Raw genomic sequence first — 26493 nt, forward strand, 5'->3', positions numbered from 1 at the left:
TTTGTCTCTTTTGATCTTTGTTGCTTTAAAGTCTATTTTATCAGAGATGAGAATTGCAACTCCTGCTTTTTTTTTGCTTTCCATTTGCTTGGTAAATCTTCCTCCATCCCTTTATTTTGAGCCTTTGTGTATCCTTTCATGTGAGATGGGTTTCCTGGATACAGCACACTGATGGGTTTTGGCTTTTTATCCAATTTGCTAGTCTGTGTCTTTTGATTGGGGCATTTAGTCCATTTACATTTAGGGTTAATATTATTATGTATGAATTTGATACTGCCATTTTGATGCTAGCTGGCTGTTTTGCCAGTTAGTTGATGTGGATTCTTCATTGTATTGATGCTTTTTACCATTTGGTATGTTTTTGGAGTGGCTGGTACTGGTTTTTCCTTTCTATGTGTAGTGCCTGTTTCAGGAGCTCTTGTAAAGCAGGCCCTGTGGTGATGAAATCTATGAGTACTTGCTTGTTTGCAAAGGATTTTATTTTTCCTTCATTTATGAAGCTTAGTTTGGCTGGATATGAAATTCTGGGTTGAAAGTTCTTTTCTTTAAGGATGTTGAATATTGGCCCCCACTCTCTTCTGGCCTGTAGGGTTTCTGCTGAGAGATCTGCTGTGAGTCTCTGATGGGCTTCCCTTTGTGGGTAACCCAACCTTTCTCTCTGGCTGCCCTTAGTATTTTCTCCTTCATTTCAACCCTGGTGAATCTGATGATTATGTGCCTTGGGGTTGCTCTTCTTGAGGAATATCTTTGTGGTGGTCTCTGTATTTCCTGGACTTGAATATTGGCCTGCCTTGCTAGGTTGGGGAAGTTTTCCTGGATGATATCCTGAAGAGTATATTCCAGCTTTGATTCATTCTCTGCGTCACATTTAGGTACACCTATCAAATGTAGATTAGGTCTTTCACATAGTCCCATATTTCTTGGAGACTTTGTTCATTCCTTTTTACTCTTTTTTCTCTAATCTTGCCTTCTCGTTTTATTTCATTGACTTGATCTTCGACCTCTGATATCCTTTCTTCTGCTTGGTCAGTTCAGCTGTTGAAACTTGTGCATGCTTCGTGACATTCTTGTGTTGTGTTTTTCAGCTTCATCAATTCACTTATATTCCTCTCTAAGTTGTCCATTCTCGTTAGCATTTCGTCAAATCTTTTTTCAAGGTTCTTAGTTTCTTTGCATCGGGTTAGAACAGGTTGTTTTAGCTCAAGGAAGTTTCTTATTACCCACCTTCTGAAGCCTGATTCTGTCATTTCATCACACTCATTCTCCATCCAGCCTTGTTCAGTTGCTGGTGAGGAGTTGTGATCCCTTGTAGGAGGAGAGGTGTTTTGGTTTTGGGTGTTTTCATCCTTTTTGTGCTGGTTTCTTTCCATCTTTGTGGATTTATCCAACTGTCATCTTTGTAGTTGCTGACTTTCAGATTGGGTCTCTGAGTGGATGTCCAGTTTGTTGATGATGAAGTTATTTATGTTTCTTAGTTTTCCTTTTAACAGTCTGGCCCCTCTGCTGTAGGACTGCTGAGGTCCACTCTAGGCCCTGCTTGCCTAGGGATCACCTGCAGCAGCTGCAGAACAGTAAGGGCTGCTACCAGTTTCTTCTTCTGCTATCTTTGTCCCAGAAGGATACCCGCCAAATGTCAGTCTGATCTCTCCTTTATGAGGTGACTCTGGATATATGGGGGTCAGGGAGCTACTTGAGGAGACAGTCTGTCCTTTATGGGAGCTCAAGTGCTGAACTGTGAGCTCTGTTGTTCATTCAGAGCTGCTGGGCAGGTACGTTTAAGTCTGCTGAAGCAGAACTCATAAACCCCCTTTTTTTTTTACCAGGTGTTCTGTCCCAGGGAGTTAGGGCTTTATTTATGAGTTTCCGTTGTGCTGCTGCGTTTTTTTCAGGGCTGCTCTACTCAGCAATGAGGTAGCCTAGTCACTATCTGCCTGCAGAGGCTTTGCTGAGCCACTGTGGGCTCTGCCCAGCTGTTGTGTGAACTTCCCTGCAGTCCTGTTTATATGGGTATAGTTAGAACTGCCTGGGCAATGGTGGCCCACTTCTGTAATGGCAGGTTGCCTCGGCAATGGCAGGCTGCCTCATCAATGGCGGACTACCTCCTTAGTGGTGGAGTACCTTGGTAATGGCGGACACCCCTCCCTGCAGAGCTGGACCTTCCCGGGTTCAGCTGTGCTTGCCGTGAAACTCTCAACCCAGAGCATTTCCAATTGCTGTTTTTTTGTGGGGGTGGGACCAGCCGAGCCTGATGACCTGGCTCCCTGCCTCAGAGCCTTTTTTTTTTTTTTTTTTTCAGTTGAACAGTTGACTCTCTCCCAGGTGTTCCAGTCGCCTGTTGAAAAGGTGCCGGGATCTGTGTGATTTCCCGTGCAGCAACCCACTACGCCTCCTGAAACAGCGGCGCTGAGATTCGTGGTCCTTTTTTGCCCAGGAATCTCCTGGCCTGGCTCCCTGTTTCAGTCCCCTTTTTAATCGGATGAATGGGCAACACTGCCTTCCTGGAGCACCAATTGCCAGCTAAAAAAGCACCCAGATCAGTGTATTTTGTATGGAGAACCACCACGCCCAGGCGCCGGCAAAACAGCCGCGCTGGCCAAAACAGCTGCACTGGCGACCCATGGGGCTCCTCCGCCTGGGTGTTTCCTGGTCTGTGGGCAATAAAAATCCGTCTGGAAATGTGGCATCCATTCACCCTCTGCACTTTCACTGGGAGCTGCAATCCTGAGCTGCTCCTAATCAGCCATCTTGGATCTTCAATCTGGCTCCTTTTTATAATTTCCATCTCTTTAGGATTTTCTCTGTTTGGTGAGAATCATTCTTGTGGTTCCATTCTTTGTACACAATTTCCATTAACTCTTTCAGCATATTTGAAATGGTTGATTTGAAGTTATTGCCTAATAAGTCCAATGACTAGGTTTCCTTAGGGACAATTTCTGTTCATTTTTTTCCTATGATGCAGTTTCATTTTTGTTTTCTATGTGCCTCATAATTTATTTGCTGAAAACTACTTTCAGAATATGACAATATGGCAGTTCTGTAAATTTGATTTTCCCCAAGGTTTGTTGTAGTTGGTATTATTTGTTTAGTGACATTTCTGCACTAATTTTGTCATGTCCATATTTGTCATGTGTGGCCACTGAAGTCTCTGTTCTGTTAGCATGATGTTCAGCTTGTGACTAATCTGTCAGAGATTTTCTTAATACCTGGAACCCTAAAGGTTACTAGTCTTTGCCGATGGATCTGAATTATATGTTGGAGCATGCCTTCAACACTCAGCTAAAACACTTTACAATTCTGCCTTAGCCTTCAATTCCTGCTTATGCAGAGCGTGAAGGTCAGTCAAAGGTGAGGGCTTGGTGCCTTCTCAGATTTTTTCTGAGCATGTGTTCATCCCTGGGTATGTGCATGGCCTTCTAGGAATGTGTGGAGGCCGGGCGCGGTGGCTCGCGCCTGTAATCCCAGCACTTTGGGAGGCCAAGGGGGACGAATCATCTGAGCTCAGGAGTTTGAGACCAACCTAGCCAAGGTGGTGAAACCCTGTCTTTACTAAAAGTATGGCAAGCATGGTGGCACATGGCTGTAATCCTAGCTACTCAGGAGGCTGAGTTAGGAGGAATGCTTGAACCCAGGAGGTGGAGGTTGCAGTCAGCCAAGATCACATGACTGCACTCCAGCCTGGGCAATAGAGCAAGACTCCGTCTTGTTGGTGTGGGTGAGGAATGTGTGGAAAGATTCTCTGCTCCCCAGCGCATCTTGTTCCCACTTCTCCCAGGTTTTTTGGTTTAGTCTTTCGTTTGCTTCACAGTTTTCCCTTGCCCCATTCAGCAGTGTCTAAATGTATTTGCCTTTAGATGTGTTGGGACACACTTCCCTCTCTACCCTCCAGCTTCCACAGGTATAGCCTCTCCAGACCTGTGAGTTCAAAGTTACACAAATAAAGGGAAGCCCTTTGACCCAGCACATCAGGAAGCCACCAGATAGTCAAAGCAACCAACCACAGATTTTTGGAAGAAGGTGCATTCTGTTACCTTTAATACTAGAAATACAGTTGTTGTCTCCAACACAAAATGGGCAATAGAGTATGCGGCTAGAGTCAGTTAAAATGTCACAAATCCCTCTTACCCAGATTCAGCTGTCTTGATTAGGCATTCTCCTGTGATTGGAATGTTATCAAAAGTTTACAGAGTTCCAGTGAAGTTGATTCTGGTTTTGCCCCATTTACTTACTGTTTCTGTGAAGGGATGGAGTTTTGGAGTTCCCTAGTTCACTACTTTCCCTGACATCACTTCTTTTAAGTCCTTCTTAAGCACGAGTGTTCCCAGGTCTGTACTAGGATGTGGGAGTGCAGTGAAGAATGCAACAGACGCGGCCCCCACCCTCATGGAGCTGTCTGTCTCAGGCTGTTCCCATGAAATGCAGATTTACTTCTTGCCCTGACTGTTGGAAATAGATGGTCGGTGCCGCAAAGAAAAATTAACACTGAGACAAAGGACTCTTCAGCAACACACTTTTTACTTCCTGGACTGCAGGAGAGGGCACCCATGCTAGCCATCATGCCACAAGAGTAAAATGAACAAAGGAGAACACACAGATTTATTTTTTACACATTTGGGGTTGTCCTTACTGCTATGTCTGATCTCCTTTGGCTGTAGCCAGACCTCACAGTCCAAACTGAAACCCAATTGGCTAACAACTTAAAACTTAGGTAAAAGCAGCGGAGAGCTGGGACATGCTTGTGAGCACGTCCAGCGCAGATATCTTGGTTAAAGTACAAGGACATAGAATGTACTATGTGCCTGTGAGCATGACATGTCTGACACCTACCTAGGGTAGGGCTTCAGAAAGTTATTAGCACACTTATTCTTTAACAAGAAAGGGAACTTTTCTACTTCCCACACTGACGGTATATTCTCTGTAGTTAAATCTTGGGCTTTCAAATTCTGTATTGAAACCTGGACTGGGGCTCCTGGGACCAGTTATCCTGCAACCGCCTTAGCTATTGACTGAAGAGGCTTGTGATTTTTTTTTTTCTTTTAATTTTTGTGAAAGAGGGTTACTTTATATATTCAATTTTGGCATAATGATTCCTCTGCTCCTGAAGTCACACCTCTTCACCTTCATAAGTACTGATTTCAGCTTCATGGGGGAGCTTATCTGCTGCACAGACCCCTACATCATGTGCCTTTTCTCCATGTACAGGGAACCAAGTTGATAGACGTCTGATCTCCCAGTTGGAGCAAGAAGATAAGTTGATGACAGGAGAGAGGAATTGTCCCAGGTACCCAACCAGGTGAGCACCAGGTGGATATAAATCATTGTGAGGGACAGGTCTGGCCAGGGAGTGAGAAGTTGGGAGCATTATAATACGTTGGGAAATACCAGGGAGAGAACTGCATAAATGCCCCTTTTCCCAACAAGGCCAAGAATGCTTGGTCTGAGGCTCACGTGCCTTCATTACTTCAAATTCCAGTTTGTCATCTCATACTTTACTTTGGCCTCAGGAGAGTAAAAAAAAAGAGACACGCTGGGCAGCCACTGTGGCTCCCGCCTGTAATCCCAGCACTTTAGGAAGCTGAGCTGGGTGGATCACAAGGTCAGAAGATCAAGGCCATCCTGGCTAACACAGTGAAACCCTGTCTGTACTAAAAGTACAAAAACGTAGCCGGGCATGGTGGCGCATGCCTGTGATCCCAGCTACTTGGGAGGCTGTGCTGTACCCAAAGCGAGTGTAAAACAGAAGCGCCACACTGAGTCTGTTGGGAGTCCGTTTAATGCTGATGTCCTAAAGTCAGCTATTGCTCAAACCTCTCCGCCCCAAACAGAAGGCAGTCAACATTTTTATACCTTTGCGGGGTTAGGGGATGGAAAGCAAGTTGTTAGAGAAGCAGAAAGAGCAGGTTAGGGGAGGGGGGACCTAACAACAAAGATTCTATTTAAAGTTGTCCAGCAGGATGTGGGGAAGGCAGTGACACAGCTGCAGGTACAGAATGTATGGGCCAGTGGGCCGTGTTTCTCAGAGAAACAGGTTACAAAATACCAGATGCCTCAGGCTACAAAGTTTCAGGAACAAAGTGCTCTCATAGCTCATGGTGGTTAGAATGGAGTTAATAGGATTGCTTAAAATGGAGTCACCATAGCCAGGCTAGATTATGTCATTCCCCACTGATGTTTTGGCAGAATCAAATCATGGATTCCTCAGTGGCATCTACAGGATGGTAGTGGGTTCTGAGGTACATGAGGCTGACAGGCTGTGGGCTGCCTAATCAATTTTAGGAGCCAGTTTAGTATGCGTGGTCCAGAAGTTAGGCCTAAAAGAAGAAGAAGTAGGGGGCCTGCCAGCCTGGTGATCAGGGTTGTGAGCCAGGGCTTCCAGTTAAACAGTTCCTGGTACCAGGGAGTATTATTCTTCTGCTCTCGCAGCGTTTGTCTAAGTTATCCCTGACTCTTTGGAGAGTATCTCCGATGACTCCAGACTTGTTGGCATAGAAACAACAGCTTTCCCCTGATCTAGCACTGAGTCTTCTTGGGACAGAAACAACAAATCTAAACCCCAGTGGTTTTGAAGGACCAACTTGCCTAGGGAATCTGATTGGGCATCCAGCATGTTTATGGCTGAGTGAATTTCTTCTAGATCAGTATCAGTGTGTTGGGATATTGACACCAGTGCAGTTTCTCCTTGGATTAAAGCAGCAGACCCCAGGGCAGTGCAGCCTGCTATACCAAGTCCTACCAAGAGAGGCACTAGAATCAGGGCCCCATGGCTGAACCTGGAGTATAGTCCTGGCGGGGTGAAGAGGAGGTGTCCTTCTGGTCCACTGTATGCATACACTTGGGGAAGTATATGGACCAAGACACACAGTTTGGGTTCTCCAGAGTTATCCATTTATGCAACGGGTGAGACTGGAGGTGCAGGCCAACCAGATGCCATTGGGAGCTCGACAGGACAATGAGGAGTTCCTAACAGTGAGTAAAGACTGACTGCAAGTAGTCTGAAAGGGAGAAGCAGACAGGTTATATCCAGAGATGATTAAGCAGGATGCGTTTCCCACAGTATAACTTAGAGTGAGCAAGCGGGTAGGCTTTGTGCAGGGAGGAGATTCAAGTGGGATAGGTTTTTCTGCTCCTACTCCCATATACTATGGAGGTTTTGTTTTTAGGCACAGCCAACTGTCTTGAGTCAGTTTGGGTTGGGTGGTATTTAGAAGCTTATGCATGTTAGCAAGGATATACATTAGAATTGGGGCTAGATGAGGTTTAGGCCCGAGCCCGGAGACCACCCAGGGTGGGCCGGCTGAAATTTTTACTGGGGATGGGGCTGGAACATAGGTCCTCCTAAGTCTGATATGGCCCAGTAGGTTTCGGCAGTCTCCAGTAGGTAAGGACCTTTTTTTGGATTACGAACAGAGTGCCCGAATCCCATCCAGTTACATATAGCCTGAGTCCCCAGATCATCCCCATGGTCAAGAGAAGGCAGAGGGATTGTGGATGGTAGGTTTAGGGGATTAGAGGATCCCATAGAGCATGTTTTTGGATGGGCAGCAAGGGCTAAAGGGAGGGTTGAAGATTTTGTTGGTCCCCCGTGATAGGCGGCTAGGGTTACACGGGACCAATATGGGCAGAAATACTCATCTGCTTGCTGATAGTTTACATCTGAGGGGTTTCCTGGACACATGTAAAAGTCAATTTACTAAAGTTCCTTTTCCTCATTGTCGGATCTCCCACATCCCAGCCAAGGCATCCCAGGGTCACCCTGGGAGCCCCAACTGAAAAGAGGGCTGACTTCCTAGATTAGGGCAGACTGGTAGGAGTAGTTGTGCTCTCTCTCATTTCTCCCCCCATCACCACACACCAGTGTTGGGTCTCAGAGAGGCACACCTACTCCTTCCAGCAGGACAAGTGGTCAGTAATACTACCTGGAAGGGGATGCTGTCCCACACAGAGTTAATCCTCCAAGTTGACCTGCCTGCCCTAATCTCGTAGGCTTAAGAGAGGAGGTCCAGGCTCAGGGACCCATGTTGCTTGTTGAGTCTCGGTAGCGGACTTCGCGCAGGAGCAGTGGATCCAGGTTGGAAAACTGTTAACCTTCAGGTAGTGGGGCTTGCTAGGATCATGGTGTAGGGTTCCTTCCATGATGGGGTAAGTCCTTCCTTCTGGAACTTTGATATACATGAGGTCTCCTGGGTGGAAGGGATGACCGGATGTAGGCGGGTCAGATGGTCAGAAGTGGGGGTCCAGTATGTTTCTCAAACAAGCGGCTGGATAAAGTCCTGTACCTGTTGAAAAGACTGTAAATACTGTAACAGGTTAGCACGAGAGATTTCTGCCAAATGGACATCCTTCAGCCTTGGTAGAATGGGTGGTGCTCCACCGAACATTATTTTCGTATGGGGTGAATTGCCCGATAAGGGGAGCATCTAGTTCTCTAAGGAGTGTGAGGGGAAGGAGGTTTGTCCGTCTCTCACCGGTGTCCAGAATGAGTTTTGTAAGGGTGTCCTTTAAAGTTCGGTTCATGCGTTCAACCTGTCCAGAGCTCTGGGACTGGTAGGCACAGTGTAGTTTCCATTGGACATTTAGTGCCTTACTGACCACTTGAGTAATGGACATGGTGAAGGCTGGACTGTTGCCTGACCCAATGGCAATTGGCAGCCTGTACCGGGGAGTGATTTCATTTATGTTTATTACTGTGGATGCAGTTTAATTTCGAGTGGCAAACGCCTCAGTCCATCTGGAAAAAGTATCGACCATCACCAGGAGATACTTGGATCCTGCCTAGTGTGGTTTTATTTCTGTAAAGTCTATTTCCCACCTTTCTCCTGGGCTGCATCCTCGGAGGCAGTGGCCCAGTTCAGGTTTGGGACCTTGCCTGGTGTTTACTTGTGCCCAGGCCATGCGGTTGTAAGCTGCCAGTACAGTTAAGTCCTGAAGGTGGGGGATTTTGAAGTACCCTGTAAAAGCTGAGCCAACTTGGTTCCTCCTAGGTGAGTGGTGGAATGAAGTTGGCCAACTAGGGCCCACCCAAGGGACTCAGGCAGGAAGATTCTCGAGTCCAAGGCGATCCACCATCCATTTTGGTTTTTGTTGGCCTGAAGATCTGATGCTTGCTTCTCTTTCTCTGGAGAATATGTTGGATGGATGGGCAGCTCTGGCTGTGGGTAGGATACGACTGGCAACAGTGTCAGTGGAGTGACAGGAAGCATAGCTGCTTCATAGGCTGCAGAGTCTGCCTTCTGGTTTCCCCAGGCAATGGTCATGTTTCTCTCCGGTGTCCTTTGCAGTGGATTACAGCAACCTGACAGGGACGCCATATGGCATCGAGCAGGGCCAGGATTTCCTCTTTGTTTTTGATAGTTTATCCTGTAGAGGTAAGTAAACCCCTCTCCCAGTATATGGCCCCATGTACATGTACAGTAGCAAAGGCATATCGACTGTCAGTGTAGATGTTTACTTGCTTGTCTTTGGCCCTGGGTGAGGACTACTAGTTCAGGCTTTTGTGCGGAGGTGCCATTGGGTAGTGCTTGGGCCCAGATAATATTGGTCTCTGTTGTGATAGCTGCACTGACCCTGCATACCTCCTGGTTGATGAAACTGCTTCCATCGGTGAACAGAGTTGCATCCGCCTGTTCCAGAGGGGTATCTTGCAAGTCTGGCCTACTGGTCTTAGTGACCTCAAGTATTTCTTGGCAGTCATGAATGGGAGCAGAGAAGTCTGGGTCTGGGAGCAAAGTTGCCAGATCCAAGCATCATGCAGGATGGAAAGTCAGCCTGGGCTGCTCCAGTAGCAGGCTTCAGTACTGTAAGATCCGCGAGTTTGACATCCATTTTCCCGAGGCACTCTTGAGCAGAGTTTCCACTGCACGGGGTGCTGAAAGGGTTAGTTCTTGGCCCAAGGTTAACTTACCGGCTTCCTGGACCAAACTTGCAGTAGCTACCACTGCCCACAGGCAGCTTGGCCAACCTGAAGCCACTGGATCCAATTTTTTTGATAAGTAGGCATCTGGCTGCCACCATGGTCCCAGGGACTGGGTGAGGACTCCCTTGGCCATGCCCTTGTTTTCATGAACAAAGAGGTGGAAAGGTTTTGACACATCGGGGAGTGCCAAAGCCAGTGCTTCAGTGAGAGCCCTTTTTAGGTTCTGGAAGGCCTGTTCCTCTGTCTCAGTCCAGACCAACTCCCTGCTTCCACTGGTCATGGTGTAGAGGGGTTTTGCAATTTCTGTGAACCCCAGAATCCAGAGGCGGCAGTACCCTGCTGCCCCCAGGAATTCCCACACCTGTTTTTTGGAATTTGCAAGATAGCCTGTTTTTGAGCATTGGAAAGTGCTCACTTTCCCTTGGTGAGTTCATATCCTAAGTAAAGTACCTTTTGGAGGCAGACTTGGGCCTCTTTTGCTGAGACTTGGTATCCAAGTCCCAGGAGGAGACACAGCAAGTCTTTTGTATGTTGTAGACAGCTGTTGGCCATTTCCGTGGCCAGCAGTGAGTCACCTACATACTGGAGAAGGGTGCAGTCTAGATGACTGGCTCGGAAAGGCACTAGGTTTTGTTGGAGAACATCTCCAAAAAGGGTAGGAGAATTCTTGAACCCCTGGGATAAGCAGGTCCAAGCAAGTTGGGTGGTGTCTCCCGAGTTTGGATCTGTCCATTTGAAAGCAAAGATTGGCTGGCTGCTGTTGGCCAAGGGGATGACAAAGAAGGCATCCTTTAAGTCCAAAACAGTGTATACTGTATGGTTTGGCAGGAGCAGGCTGAGGAGGATGTATGGGTTTGGGACAGTTGGGTGAATAGTGACTAGACTGCTTGTTAACGTCCCGAAAATCCTGGACCAGCTGATAGTCATTGGTACCAGGCTTCTTTACTGGCAGGAATGGCCTTAAAATATCTGCCTGCAGTAGCCGCTGTATATGGGGACTTACGCCTTCCCTGGCTTTTTGACTCATGGGATACTGTTTTACTTGTACTGGTAGAGCTGCAGCCAACAACTCCACTGTCCCAGGAGGGTGGTGTTTTGCCAGTCCCAGGGGGTTGATTCCACCCAAAAGGGGTGAAACTAGGCCTCTAATTCCAGCATAAGTGAGCTGTTTTCTGAGGCTATGGTGGGGCATTTAAAACCAGGAGGTATTCATCTGACATGGCGGGGTGGGGTGGGGTGGGGGGTGGTCAGTAAGAGGTGGGTAGTTGATGAGTCCTGGTTCTCTAAGGTGAGATGAGTTCCTCGGGTTGAGAAGGAGATAGAGGCTTGCAGTTTATGGAGTAGATAACTTCCCATTAGGGGATATGGGTGGAACTACCAAGAAGGAATGAGATAGGTTTACTTCTCATAGTTGCAGATAGTCCCTGTGGCCCCTTGAACTGCTCCTTTTGTGATCAGTTCACCTGGCCCAAAGGTGTTTTTAATACTGAGCGTTTCACTCCAGCGTCAATTAAAAATTTTACAGGGTGACCCTGTACTGTGGCGCTGACCATGGGCTTCTGGGGACCAAGCAAGAATGAGCCCCAGCCCTGTCAATCTTCTAGCTCCTCCAAGGCTAGCAGTTTCTTTTTTTTCAGTTCCTTGTCTTTTGGGGCATTTTTCCAGTTTTTTACAGTAGGCGCACTGATTTCACTGGAGCGGAGCTCAGGCCCCCAACTGACGGCCCTTGTTGATTTGTTGGGGAGGGGGGTCTTCCCCGTGCCTCCTGGAGGGCAGCCACCAAAATTTTTGCCTGTCTTTTGGAAGCCTTGTCACAAGCAGCTTGGGCCGCCTGGTTTTGTTTCTCATTCTCCCTGTTATCACCTTTTGGGCTATTTCTAAAAGTTATGTGATACTCATTCCAGCAAATTCCTCCAGCTTTTGTAATTTTCTCTGGATGTCTGGGGCCGCCTGAGTTACAGAAGCCAAATTTAAAGCATGGCTATTTTGGGGTGCAAATACGATAGGCCTCCTGGAGATGCCCCTGGAGACTCATTGTCCCCTGGACCACTTCCGTGGTTTTAGATAAATTCATGGGCTTCTGTGCAGCTCCCTTAATACCCGAGAGAAGATACCAGTGGAAGCTGTCCAAAGCCCTTCTCCCCACTGAGGAGTTAGGGTCCAGTCTGGTCTGGTTGAGGGGAAAACCTCCTCCAACCGGTTCCTGCCCTCCTCAGGTTGGCCAGTGGAGGTGAGGAAGTGTTTCCCTGCTTCCCTTCAGATATAGTAGCTCTCCTCTGTGGTAAAAAGAGTGGAGGATTTGCTGACAGTCATCCCAAGTAGAATGATGATTCTGCAGTATGGATTCCACCAGGAGGTCAGAACCTGGGTTTTTTCAGAAAACAGCAGGTTCTGAGTTCTCCTATTATGTAAATCAGAGGTGGAAAATGGGACATAAACCAAAAATGGGGTTGATCACTCACCACCAGCCGGATGCGATGCCTCCCTCAAAGGGAGGGAGGGGAGCAGCCTCTAGCTCCTGTTGTGGCCAAAGCCTTGGGGCCACAGGTGGGGATGCAGTGGGGGTACAGGAAAGTAACAGTGGGCAACAACAGGGTCGTAGGGCAGAGGGAGGATGAGGGGGAAACCTTTGTTCTCCCCAGATGGGGGCAGGACTAGAGGGGCCGAGCTGAAGAGGGTGGCGACCGACTGGTATGGTTGAGTACCTTAGAGGCAGGGTTTTGAGCTGCACAGGACTTCAGCCATAGTGGTGGTTCAGGACCAACCTTAGCTACTGATCAATATACGGGAACTGGTTGGGGTGACCTGGGTTTCTTGTGACTACCCTCCAAACTGCCTGGACCACTTAGGGCCTGTGTTTGGCCATCCCACGTCAAAGGTTGGCCATTGTAGTTCATATAGGGTTCAGAGCTGGCCCTTGGAGAGGCGAACTCCAGTGAGATAATCTAGCCTGGCTATGGTGACTCCGTTTTAAGCAATCCTGTTAACTCCCATTCTAACCACCCTGAGCTATGTAGAGCACTTTGTTCCTGAAACTTTGTAACCTGAGGCACCTAGTATTTTGTAACCTGTTTCTCTGAGAAACAAGGCCCACTGGCCCATACATCCTGTACCTGCAGCTGTGTCATTGCCTTCCCCACATCCTGCTTGACAAACAACTTTAAATAGAATCTTTGTTGTTAGGTCCCCCCTCCCCTAACCTGCTCTTTCTGCTTCTGTAACAATTTGCTTCCCTCTCCTAACCCCGCAAAGGTATAAAAATGTTGACTGCCTTTTGTTCAGGGCTGAGAGGTTTGAGCAATAGCTGACTCTTGGACACCGGCATTAAATGGACTCAACAAACTCAGTGTGGAGCTTCTGTTTTAAACTTGCTTTGGGTACAACAGCTGAGGCAGGAGAATCTCGACCTGGGAGGCAGAGGTTGGAGTGAGCCGAGATTGCGCTATTGCACTCCAGCCCAGGCAATAGACTCCATCTCAAAAAAAAAAAAAAAAAAAGACGTCTCTTTTTCTTAAATGTAAGTCTCCTATGAGTTCTTTGAGCAGTTTCAGTCCACCTTGCCTTCCTGACAATTCCTTCGTTTTGTCATCATCAATCTCTATCTCGCTAGAATCTTTATTAAACATTGCCTAAATTTTTTTTTTTTTTTTTGGAGACGGAGTTTCGCTCTTGTTACCCAGGCTGGAGTGCAATGGCACAATCTCAGCTCACTGCAACCTCCGCCCCCTGGGTTCAGGCAATTCTCCTGCCTCAGCCTCCAGAGTAGCTGGGATTACAGGCAAGCACCACCGACCGTGCCCAGCTAATTTTTTGTAATTTTAGTAGAGACGGGGTTTCACCATGTTGACCAGGATGGTCTCAATCTGTTGACCTCATGATCCACCTGCCTCGGCCTCCCAAAGTGCTGAGATTACAGGCTTGAGCCACCACGCCCGGCCTGCCTAAAATTTTCACGTCCGTATCCCATTTGTTGCATGCCTTCTCAAAAAGCCCACATCTCAGATTCTGCCTTCACTCATATATGCATTTTACCATTTCACCATCAACTTAAAATTGCTACTTTTCTATCAACTTAAATTTCTTTTTAACTTGTTTCAGATGTGGAGACTCCACTTAAAGCTAGCGGGCTAACTTCAAAGCTACGTGTTTTTCGAAAAGAACAATCTAGAAATATGAAAATGGTAAGACTAACATGAGTGGTCAACGGCTTTTCATGGTAGGAGGATGCCCCACATTAGAAAAGCCACCAAGAGTGGCTTTATTAAATAGTTATTAAAGGAAAGTGTCATTTTTCCAAGAGAAAATAGTGTCTCTGGAGAGATACTGTGAAATTATTTAGAATTTGGAGAAAAGCATTAGCCCCAAACTTCTTTTTCCTGAGAAGTCCCACAAGTAAATACATCCAGTAGTCTGAGTCAGATAATGGGGTATTTGGAAAACAAAGTAGCTGGGCGCAGTGGCTCACACCTGGAATCCCAGCACTTTGGGAGGCCAAGGTGGGTGGAGCACCTGAGGTCAGGAGTTTGAGACCAGTCTGGCCAACAGAGTTATACCCCATCTCTGCTAAAAATACAAAAAAATTAGCTGGGCATGGTGGCACAAGCCTGTACTCCCAGCTACTTGGGAGGCTGAGACAGGAGAATAGCTTGAACCCAGGAGATGGAGGTTGCAATGAGCCAAGATCATGCCATTGCACTCCAGACTGGGTGACAAGAACGAAACTTCATCTCAAAAAAAAAAAAAAAAATTAGCCTTAAACTTATCAGAAAAACGCTCTATGAATATGATAAAGATGTTTAGAAAGAATCCATCTTTTTTAAATTCTAAGAATCAAACTGACAGAAGCCATGTACCAGCACACTTATAGTGGCAAAACGATTAATTCTAATACCATGATACACAACAGAATTCCTGGGAGAGGGACCCATGACAGTATTCAGTGCTAAAAATATTATAAATTGTACTTACTAGTCATCTCTTAATCAACAGGAGACAAATCATCTTGGAGCAAAACTCAGCAAATGTAATCAGTGTTTTAAAGTCCTCAGCTCAAAATCTTCCCTTACGTGGCACAAGAGGATTCATACTGGAGAAAAACCCTATGACTGCAGTGAGTGTGGGAAATCCTACAGGATTAGATGTTACCTTACTGTTCATAAGAGAATCCACAATGGGGAGAAGCCCTATGAATGCAGTGACTGTGGGAAAGCCTTCATTAATTCCTCATCCCTTAGTGTGCCCTGGAGAATTCACAATGGAGAAAAACCCTACAAATGTAACCATTGTCTTCATGAGTTCCGCACTCTGTCTTCACAAGCCACAAGAGAGCTCATACGGGGGAGAATCATTATGTATATAATCAGTGTGGAAAGGCTTTCTGCACGAGGTCGTCTCTTACTTTGCACAATAGAATTCACACAGGGGAGAAACCTTATGAATGCCACGATTGTGGGAAGACCTTCACGAGGAGCACAAATCTGACAACACTTAAGAACTCATACTGGAGAAAAACCCTACAAATGTAATGTGTGTGGAACATCTTTCACCCGTAGATTTTCTCTTACAGTACGCAGGAGAGAAACCCTATAAATGCAATTACTGTGGAAAAGCCGTTAACGTTCTCTCATTGGTTAAGAAACACACGAGAACGCATGCTGGAGAAAAGCCCCATGAATGTAATCACTGTGGGAAATTCTTTGCTACTAACTATAACCTTTCTTTGCGTAAGAGAATACATAATAGACAATTGTGAATTCAAAAACTGTGGGGAAAGCATTTGTTGATCTTTCATCCTCAGATAACATGAGAGAAGTCACACCAGATGTAGGAATTACCCCCCAAAATTTTGTGGCTTCCAACAACAAAACTTATAAAAATTGTGACAAATCATTCAGGAATTCAGAAACAACACAGCTCTGTAGTTCCTCTTCAGGATCTCTCATGAGGTTTCAGTCCAGATGTCAGCAGACCACAATCATCCAGAATTTGTCCTGATGGAAGGTCCACTTCCGAAATGGCTCACACATGCCTGACGAGTTCATGCTAGCTGTTTTCAAGGGACCTACACTTCCAAATCATGTAGGCCTCTCAGCAGGGCTGAATTTCTTTATGGCAGCAAGTTCTCCCCAAAGCCAGTTATCTAAAGGAGCCAACAGATCATAATGTCTTTTATGACCTAGCTTCAGAAAGATAGGTTTTCATGTCCCTATTATATTGGTCACACACACCAATCCTGATACAGGGTGGAAGAAGACTCCAGGAAGTAGAAACAGCAGACATTGGGAACCATCTGGAAAGTTTGCCATGGAATCAATCAGTGGAGGAAAGCCTTCAGCAGACCCTCTGTCTCTTTTTTTTTTTTTTTGGAGACAATGCAATCTGTCACCCAGGCTGCAATGCAGTGGTGTGATCACAGCTCACTGCAACCTCCACTTCCTGGGCTCAAGTCATCCTGCCACAGCCTGCAATGTAGCAATGGGACTACAGGTGCATGCCACCACACCTGGCTAATTTTTTTTTTTTTTTTTTTTTTAACTAAAGAGAGGGTTTTGCCACGTTACCCAGGCAAGTCTCAAACTCCTAGGTTCAAGCAGTCCTTTCATCCTGGCCTCTGAAAGTACTGGGATTACAGGTGTGAGCCACCACACCCAGCCAACCCTTCACCTTCTAACCTGATCAATATAGAGTAGCATTCAATAACCCACAGGTTAACTCACTGTAGAGAGAAACCTTACAAGTGTAATCTGTATTGTAAAACCTTGAGGTCAAACTCTTTCCCCCTACTTAAAAAATTATCTACTGGGGAGCTGCCCAGGGAACGCAGTAGCTGTAGGAAAGCCTTTGGTGATGGCTCCAGGGAGTCACGTGACAACTCACAATAAGGTGAAGCCCTATGTGTGGCATCAAAATGGAAAGGCATTCAGAGCACATGCATTCCTTAAGTCACATTTCAGAAACCATACAACAGAGGAGTATGTTGCGTATACACAGTGTTGAAAAGCCAACGACACGAGCAGTCATATTACCAAGCACAAGATAGTGTGGATTGGTAAGATATAAAAGCCTTGAATATTCTCTCAGTTTTTAAGAAATAAGATTCATACCAGAAAGACCAATGAATTCCATCAGTTTTTTTTTTTTTTAACATTTTTTAGGAACCTAACTCAGTGTAAAGAAACTATCGTTTTTGGATACAGAGTCAGTCTATTGCCCAGGCTGGAGTACAGCAGCACAATCTCAGCACAATGCAAACCTTCACTTCCTGGGCTCAAGTGATTCTCCTGCCTCACTGCCTCAGCCTTCCAAGTAGTGGGGATTACTGGCGCCTGGTACCATGCCCAGCTAATTTTTTTTATTTTAGTAGAGATGGGGTTTTACCATGTTGCCCAGGCTGGTCTCGAACTCCTGACCTCGTGATCCCCCCACCTTGGCCTCCCAAAGTGCTCGGATTATAGGTGTGAGCCACCATGCCCAGCCACATTTTTTTTTTTTTTTTTTTTTGAGAGAGAGGATTTCATCTGAGCCCAGGCTGGATTGTGGTGGTGCCATCTTGGCTTATTGCAACCTCTACCTCCAGGGCTCAAGGGTCCTCCCACCTCAGTCTCCTAAGTAGCTGGGACTACAGGCATGCATGAGCATGCCTCATTTTTGTAAAGATGGGTTTTCACCATGTTGCTAGGGCTGCTCTCAAGTTGGCTCAAGTAATCTACCTCCCTCAGCCTCCCAAAGTGCTGGGAATACAGGAATGACCCACTGCACCCAACCAGAACTTCTTAAAAGATGAGAGAAAATTTTCAGTGATACTTCTTCCATTAGGAAAGATAGGAAATATTCCTTGGCTGCAATACCCATGAGTATTAATTTTGGAAAAATTTTCAGTGATTTCTCCCTTTATACATGAGAGAACTTACATAGAGGAAGCTGTAGGAATGTAGCAATGTTAGGAATCCTCGGCTCTTAACTGAGTGGCCACACAGTAATTTTTACTGAGAAGAAAAGGCATAAATGCTTCACCAGTATCTCATTTGTAGGTTGGGCCACTAGCTCGTTAACTTTTAGCTTTTTTGTTTTAATATAAGCATTTATGACTATAGCTGTCCTGAAAATCTTACTACACCATTTTATGTATAGTGCATTCTAAAACATCAATACACCAAATATTCAAAAAGGCATTTCCAGATAGCTCCTGAGTGATCTAGTTTGTTAAAATAGAAAATAGACAATATTTGGTATATTTTTTTCTAATTTAATAGCATTTTATCAGAGTACATGGACTTTCTTATTTTGATAGTTTTCTTTCTGTCCTAATCTAGCAAATACTATTTCCTTCTCAGTGTTCATTCTCCCTACTTATTTAAAGAACAATTTTATTCAAGTTGTCAGCAGTATTGAAAAGCTACATACAGTGGGGCTGGGCGCAGTGGCTCATGCCTGTAATCCCAGCACTATGGGGAGGTTGAAGGGGGCAGATCCCCTGAAGTCAGGAGTTCAAGACCAGCCTGACCAACATGGTCAAAACTAAAACAACAACAAAAAAACAAAACAAGGCGTGGTGACAGGTGCCTGTAATCCCAGCTACTCAGGAGGCTGAGGCAAAAGAATCACTTAAGCCTGGGGGAGGGGGGGAGGGGGAGAGGGAGGGGGGGAGGGGGAGGGGGAGAGGGAGGGGGAGGGGGGGAGAGAGAGAGAGAGGGAGAGGGAGAGAGAGAGGGAGGGGGGAGAGAGAGAGAGAGAGAGAGAAGCTTTTGAGAGGAGGGGGTTCTGTTAGCTTCCAGGGGGTTCTGTTAGCTTCCAGGTGAATTCAATATCTGTTTATTGATGTATTTTTGTAAGTGCTCCATGACTGAAAACAGTATATTATATATTCTTTAATTTTTGGATACAGATGGACATAGGTATTCAAACTAGTTTTGTTTTTCAATATGTACTTTAAATTTTTCTCTCGACCTTAGTTGTATATTAAAGTCTTCCATGAGGATGGTGGATTCACAAATGCTTTCTGTAATTCTGTCATTTTTGCCTTATATATGTTTATGTGTAATGTCACTAGGTGAACAGAGGTTTAGATATTTTCTTGTGAAACGTTTCTTTTCAGTAGGGGCCATACCTTTTTCACAGCAAATAATTTTAATATTAAAATGCATTAACAAAGACCAAACATTTAGCTAGCCCAAAAGTGCCTTATGAATATTAACTACATACTCAGTACAAGCTTGTAAAGTATGTGCTATTACTATCTCCAGCATGGAATGTTTAGGTTGCTTGCCTGAATTCACCAGTTAGTAAGTGGTAGAGCACAGATTGGAATCCAGACACTCCCTGCTCATAACCACTGTCCTATTTATTATTCATTCTCTGTAGCTAAGCACTGTTTGAGCAGTGACTGAAACTCAAGTTTTGCCCGTGACACAATTTCTCCCAACAGGGAGGGGTGGATTTTCAGAAAAATCAACAATATGGCGAGGCACAGTGGCTCACGCCTGTAATCCCAGCACTTTGGGAGGCCAGCAGGTGTATCACGAGGTCAGGGGATCAAGACCATCCTGGTTAACACAATGAAACCCCATCTCTACTAAAAATACCAAAAATTAGCTGGGCACAGTGGCAGCAACTTGTAGCCCCAGCTACTCAGGAGGGTGAGGCAGGAGAATCGCTTTAATCTGGAAGGCAGAGGTTGCAGTGAGCCGAGATAGTGCCACTGCACTCCAACCTGGCCACGATGCAAGACTGTCTCAAAAAAAACAAAAAACAAGCCTGTAGATTTTTAACACTTTATGTCTAATTTTTTTTCTTTTAAGACGAAGTCTCTGATGCACTGGCTGGTCTAATTTTTTCTTTTCTATTTTTTGAGAGGGAGTCTCACTTATTGCCCAGGTTTGGCTCACTGCAACCTCCTCCCAGGTTCAAGCAATTCTCCTGCCTCAGCCTCCAAGTAGCTGGGATTACAGGCATGCATCACCACACCAGGCTAAATTTTTATATTTTTAGTAGAGACCGGGTTTCGCCATGGTGGTCAGGTTGGTCTCAAACTCCTGACTTCAAGGGATCCACCTATCTCAGCCTCCCAAAGTATTGGGATTATAGGCATGAGCCAACATGCCCAGCCCTAATTTTTTTTCCAAATAAAAAGTTTTAAATCACGTTGAACTGGTCCCTTAAAACTAGAGATGACAGAAGGCATGGCAAGCCATTTCCCAATCCCCCTAAGACTTGAGATTGTGGAAGCCACAACAAATGATTCTCAAAATCTACATACAGCAGGAGAGCTGGCAGAAGCCCTAGCAGGTAAACCACCAGCTTCCCCCAAAACAAAAGGCAACAAGACGTCAGATCTCCATCCCTCAATCACTTACAAACACAAAAGGTGGATTCCAGGCTGGGTGTAGAGGCTCATGCCTGTAATCCCAGCATTTTAAGAGGCCGAGGCAGGTGGGTCACAAGGTCTAGAGATTGAGACCATCCTGGCCAACATGGTGAAACCCCATCTCTACTAAAATACAAAAAAATTAGCCAGGTGTGGTGATGTGCTCTTGTAGTCCCAGCTACAGGAGGCTGAGGCAGGAGAACTGCTTGAATCCAGGAGGCAGAGGTTGCAGCAAGCCAAGACGTGCCACTGCACTCCAGCCTGGCAACAGAGCAAGACTCCATCTCAAAAAAAAAAAAAAAAAAAAAAGTCCAGACATGAAGACCTCCATCATCCCAAAACTACTCCAGCAAACCCCTCAGTCACCTCTAAAACTATAAACAGAAACCCCTGAAATGACCCTTTCAGATGTCCCTCAACGCAAGAGAATGGGGAGCCCAAGCCCAATGGCCCACCCAGTCTATACCAACAGTACAGACAAGGGGAGATCCAGAACATGACCCTCCCCAACTAGGGATAAGGAGCTCCATCCAATAATCCCACCATCCTCTCCCCAAACAGTACACAATAAGGTCTCTTATCTGATAAATCCTCTTGATCTCCTCAACACTAGAAAAGAATGGAAGCCCCAGGCACTGACCTTCCAGTTACCTCCAACATCACAGACGATGAACACTTCACCGAGTGATTCCCCATATGCCTCCCACATGATGGAAACTCCAGAAACAACCCCCAATCCTCTACACACTCAAGAAAGGAAATCCAGCAAATGCCACCATTCTTACCCAACACAGCTCAAACATGCATCCCTTGTCTTTCCAAGACTATACATGAGTCTCCCCAGCAATGATACCCAAAACAAGGAATGGTCAGAAACTCAACAGGCAGCCCACCCAATTCGACAGCATCAGTGACAAACTTATACCCCAGAAAACAACCTCTCTTCCCATTACCCCAAAGTAAGAGTTGATAGAAGCATCAGCAAGCAATACCCTTAACATAAAGGAGGAGGGGAGCCCAGAATACAAATCCCCTGTCACCCCTAACATGACTTGCCTGCCCCTACAGTGACTCCTCCTTTATCCCAAACACAAGGAATAATCTTAACCCCAGCAGGCAACTCTCGCAGCCTCCCCTTGCATACGAGTATCTACCCCCACATTATAGGTTGATAGAGACCTATCAAATCAAGTGTCCCCTGCCAGGGGAATGTTGGGTACTCCAGTCTCAGAACATGGAAGGCAATGGTAGTCCTGACGAGTTGGCAAATACTCCAAGCTCCCATAATGCAGGAGGTGATACAGCCCAGCAAGCAAACCTTCCAACATCTTCTCCCAGAAGACCCTTAGCAGCCGAATTCCCAGTTGACTCTCAGAGCATCTTCTCCTACTCGGTCACTAGAAGCAAAGAAAGACTAGAGCTGGGGGTAAGGGTAAAAGAGAAGAGGGGAAAGGAGGCCTTCCAAGTTGTCTCAAACCCAGCCATGAATTCCAGATGCTCCAAAAAGCTACAATCAGATCAGGCACTCCAGCGCGTATGCACGCACACACACACACACACAAAATTCTGAGCTGATGAAAAGAGATGGTCTGAAGGAAAGGTGGATGTGTTGGCTAGCCTTCAGGATGTTCACCAAAGACCCTTGCCACCTGATATTCCAGTCCTGTGTACCCCACCTCCAGTGCTGAATCAGACATGAACCAATATGATCAGTACAGCACTGCTGCGTGTGACATCTGAGACTAGGTCATAAGACACACTGAAGTTTCCTCCTGGGTCTCTTCTATTGCTCCTTCTCTAGGGGAAGCCATCCGCCATGCTATGAGGAGATTCAAGCAGTCCCGCGACCAGGAACCAACTCACCAGCACCACATTGCTAGCCAGGGGATGAGCCATCTTAGAAGACCTCCAGACCCAAATTTTGAACTCGAATTAATGATATGTAAACTATCTGCAACCTACTTCAGAATGCACTAAAAAAGATGAATTGATGGCTGATACAGAGGTGCATATGACAAAGCAACTATAGCAAAATGTTACTGATGAATGTTCCTGTACATTTTTCCAAAAATTATTCCCATGCTTGAACACTGCTCATATTCGAACTCCTACCAAGCAATAAGAGAAAGACCAAAAGTTAACTAAAGTGCAAATGCTAACAACAGTTCACAGAAATACATACAAGTGGCTCTCCTAAGAAAAACTGAAAGTAAAACATTGAGATTTCCTTTATCATTGATCAGATCGGTAACTGTTTTCTTTTTACTTTAAAAAGATAACAGATTCAGATCCAAGATGGCCAATCGATAACAGCTCGGGATTATAGCTCTCAGTCAAAGCGCAGAGAACTAGAGGACGCCCCACTTTCAGACAAATTCTGGTCGCTCACGGAGCAGAAGATCCCCAGTGGAGGAACCACACAGGTCGCCAGCGCGACTCTTGTGGCCAGCGCAGCGATTTCGCTGGCACCTCGGCACGACAGCTCTCAGAGCAGAGTAAACAGGGCTGGCTCCCCTTCTGACCGAGGCTTGGAGGACCCACACGGGTCGCCAGCGTGATTCTTGTGGCTGGTGCAGCGGCTTCGCCAGCACCTCGGCACGGCAGCTCTCGAAGCAGAGTAAACAGGGCCGGCTCCCCTTTTGACCGAGGTTTGGAGGACCCACACGGGTCCCCAGCACGACTCCTGAGACTGGCGCAGCGGCTGTGATGGCACCTCAGCCCGGCAATTCTCAGCGTGGCAGCTCTTGGTGCAGAGTAAACGAGACTGGTTCCCCTTCTGACCGAGGTTTGGAGCCCGGGGAAGGCAGAGTCGCCCATTACGGACACAAGAAGGAAGCCCGACAGGAGAATCCTGGGCAGAAAAGCACCATCAGTCTTAACACCACCGTTCTGGCTCTGGGAACTAACAACGTGGATGTCCAATCAAGAGACCTAATCTGAAAGTTGGTAATTTCAAAGACAGCAGGAGGATAAATTTACAATGATGGGAAGAAACCAGTGTAAAAAGGCTGAGAATACTCAAAATCAGAACGCCTCTCCCTCTAAAGATGATCACAGTTCCACATCAACAATGGAACAAGGCTTGATGGAGAACGAGAGCATCTCAATGACAGAATCGCTCTTCAGGGAATGGATAATAAGAAACTTCTGTGAGTTAAAAGAACATGTTGTAGCCCAACGTAAAGAAACTAGGAACTTTGAAAAAAGGTTTGATGAAATTCTATTGAGAATAGACAACTTAGAGAGGAATATAAGTGAATTAATGGAACTGAAGAATACAATACAGGAACTCTGAGAAGTATGCACAGGTTTAAACACTCGAATTGTTCAAGCAGAAGAAAGGATAACAGAGGTCAAAGTCCAACTTAATGAAAGAAAACAAAACGACAAGATTAGAGATAAAAGGATAAAAAGGAATGAGCAAAGTCTCCAAGAAATGTGGGACTATGTGAAAAGACCAAATTTACGTTTGATAGGTGTACCTGAATGCGACGGAGAGAATGAATCCAAGCTGGAAAATACCCTTCAGGATATTATTCAGGAAAATTTTCCTGAACTAGCAAAGCAGGTCAGTATTCCACCCCAGGTAATACAGAGAACACCACAAAGATATTCCTCAAGAAGAGCAACCCCAAGGACATAATCGTTAGATTCACCAGGGTTGAAGTGAAGGAGAAAATACTAAGGGCAGCCAGAGAGAAAGGTCAGATTACCCACAAAGGCAAGCCTATCAGACTTACAGCAGATCTCTCAGCAGAAACTCTACAAGCCAGAAGAGAGTGGGGGCCAATATTTAACATCCTCAAAGAACAGAACCTTCAGCCCAGAATTTCATATCCAGCCAAACTAAGCTTCACAACTGAAGGAAAAATAAAATCTTTTATGAACAAGCAAGTACTCAGAGATTTTTATTACCACCAGGCCTGCTTTACAAGAGCTTCTGAAAGAGGCATTACACACAGAAAGAAACAACCAGTATTAGCCTTACTAAAAATATACCAAAAAGTAAAGAGCACCAACATAAAGAAGAATTTTCATCAACGAATGGATCAAACAGCCAGTTAACATCAAATGGCAGTAACCCTAAATTTAAATCGACTAAATCCCCCAATCAAAAGACACAGCCAAAACCCAATGGCATGTTACATCCAGACCTGTTTCACATGCAAGGATACACAAAGACTCAAAGGAATGGAGAAAGATTTACCAACCAAATGGAGAGCAAAAATAAATAAATAAATAAATAAATAAATAAATAAATAAATAAATAAATAAATAAAAAGCAGGAGTTGCAATTCTCGTAGTGGATAAAATAGATTTTAAAGCAACAAAGATATAGTGGTAAAAGGATCAATGCAACAACAAGAGCTAACGATCCTAACACCCAGATACATAGAGACTTAGATTCAATGAGACAGAAAATTAATAAGGATATCAAGGACTCGAACTCAGATCCGGAACAAGTAAACTTAATAAATATTTATAGAGCTCTCCACTTCAAATACATAAAATATACATTCTTGTCAATACCACATCATACCTACTCATAGGTTTAAATGAAACATTGATTGGCCATTATTAATACCCATTTTTTTTCAGAATAAAGCAATATTTCCGTTCACCCTCCCTCTTTCTCTTCCTTTCTTTCTCTCCTTTACTCATTTTTTCTTTCCTTCTCTCAAAAAATAAAAAATAAAAATAAAAACATAACAGATTGGCCAGGATCTGGAGACAGTGGTACCTCCATATTATAATGACGGGAACTCCATTAGTGCAACCTCCGCAGACTAAAAAGAGGATCCAACCTGACCCAGAGCCAAGCCGAGCCCAGGGTACCATCGGCGGAAAAAGCCGAACTGAAGCAGGGAAATCGGAGAAAACCGAGGCCAGGCGGAGAAAACCGAACTGAACAAACTGAGCCGAGGAGCGGTGGGAGCCGAGGTCGGCCGAGAGAAACAGGAAGAGCCATAGCCAGTGGCAGGAGCGAGCCAGGCCGAAAAGCAGCGGGAATCACGGCTAAGAAGCCGAGCCAGGGCCAGGCGCGGAGAGAAGGGAGGTCTCAGGTCCGAGACAGTGAGGAACAAATAGGTGGCTCCACGCTGGGGTGCGAGGCGAGGACTCGGGGCGGGGGCGGGTGGGCGGGGGGGTGGTGGTAAAGCCGAAGCTGGGCGGAAAGAGCAGAGGCCAGGCACGGAGGAATCGAACCCAGGCGGGGAAAGCCGATGTGTAACGGGGGTAGCCGAGGCTGGGCGGGAGGATCCGAACTGGGCCGAAAAGCGGCGCCACACTAGGGAGGTAGGTCGCGGGGTAGACAGGGCGAGCGGAGGATGGCACCTGTGGCGAGGGCTGGCGGGGGAGCCGAGCTGGGCAGAAAGAGCGGAAGCTGGGAGCCAGTGTGGGGGTTGGGGACGAACTAACCGAAGCAGGTCCTGGAAAGCCGAGGTCCAGCGGGTAGCAGAGGTGGTAGCCGAGGCTGGGTGAGAGGAGACGAGGCTGGTGAAAGGAGACGAGGCCAAATGGAAGGAGCCAAGACTGGGTGGGAGGAGCTGAGGCCAAGTGGGAGGAGCCGAGCGGGCGAAAAGCACGGGAAGTTGAGCCAGGATCCATCTAATTGGGATCAGGGTAATAGAGGTCAGGTGGCTGCGGTGGGGAAGAGGCGGTGGGTGGTTGAGCCCAAAGCTGTCAACATGGCCAGAGTCACCTGCAGGGCTTCAAACTGCTTTTGCAAAAATGGTAATAGAAAATTATGACTATGAGAAATCTGACCTAACCCACTCCATCTCTCTAACCTCCAAACTGCCCTTGGTCAGTGCTAGGTGTGGGCCAAACTGGCCCCGGGAAGTATTTACAGTAATAATAGACTCTCTCAAACCAAACCGCCTTATAAAACTGAGACCACCAAGTTAGGGTTGGGAAGAGGGCCTGAATTCTGCTCAAATGTAGACTTTGTTAACAATTGCCGGCCCTTGTTCAGCTGATCACAGTATTTGTGACTCCTCCAATCACTCCTGTAAAAAACATCACTAGTGGAGAAGCTAAGACTGGCCTTTTGAGATGTTATTTACGACCTTAGGCCAGGTGCAGTGGCTCAGGCTTGTAATCCCAGCACTTTGGGAAGCCTAGGCAGGTGGATCACCTGAGGTCAGGAGTTCGAGACCAGCCTGGCCAACGTGGTGAAACGCATCTCTACTAAAAATACAAAAATTAGCTAGATGTAGTG

General features: G+C 46.1%; 2 long non-coding RNA genes across 2 annotated transcripts in view; one reads left to right on the forward strand and one right to left on the reverse strand.

The window, feature by feature from the left end:
- Positions 1 to 15671, forward strand: part of LOC100401969 (uncharacterized) — a 28744-nt gene extending 13073 nt beyond the window's left edge. Inside the window, exons 7-9 of the long non-coding RNA XR_008478798.2 lie at positions 5200 to 5290; positions 14009 to 14091; positions 14900 to 15671. This is a non-coding gene — a long non-coding RNA (uncharacterized LOC100401969). The remainder of the gene's footprint in view (positions 1 to 5199; positions 5291 to 14008; positions 14092 to 14899) is intronic.
- LOC128930569 (uncharacterized) lies at positions 4494 to 25807 on the reverse strand. Its single transcript, XR_008478804.2, has 2 exons — positions 25692 to 25807; positions 4494 to 16049 (listed from the first exon to the last, which is right to left on the reverse strand). It is a non-coding gene; the product is annotated as an uncharacterized LOC128930569 (long non-coding RNA).
- Positions 25808 to 26493: the final 686 nt, after the last annotated feature.

The sequence above is a fragment of the Callithrix jacchus genome, chromosome 22, assembly GCF_049354715.1.
Source record: "Callithrix jacchus isolate 240 chromosome 22, calJac240_pri, whole genome shotgun sequence".
NCBI lineage: Eukaryota > Metazoa > Chordata > Mammalia > Primates > Cebidae > Callithrix > Callithrix jacchus.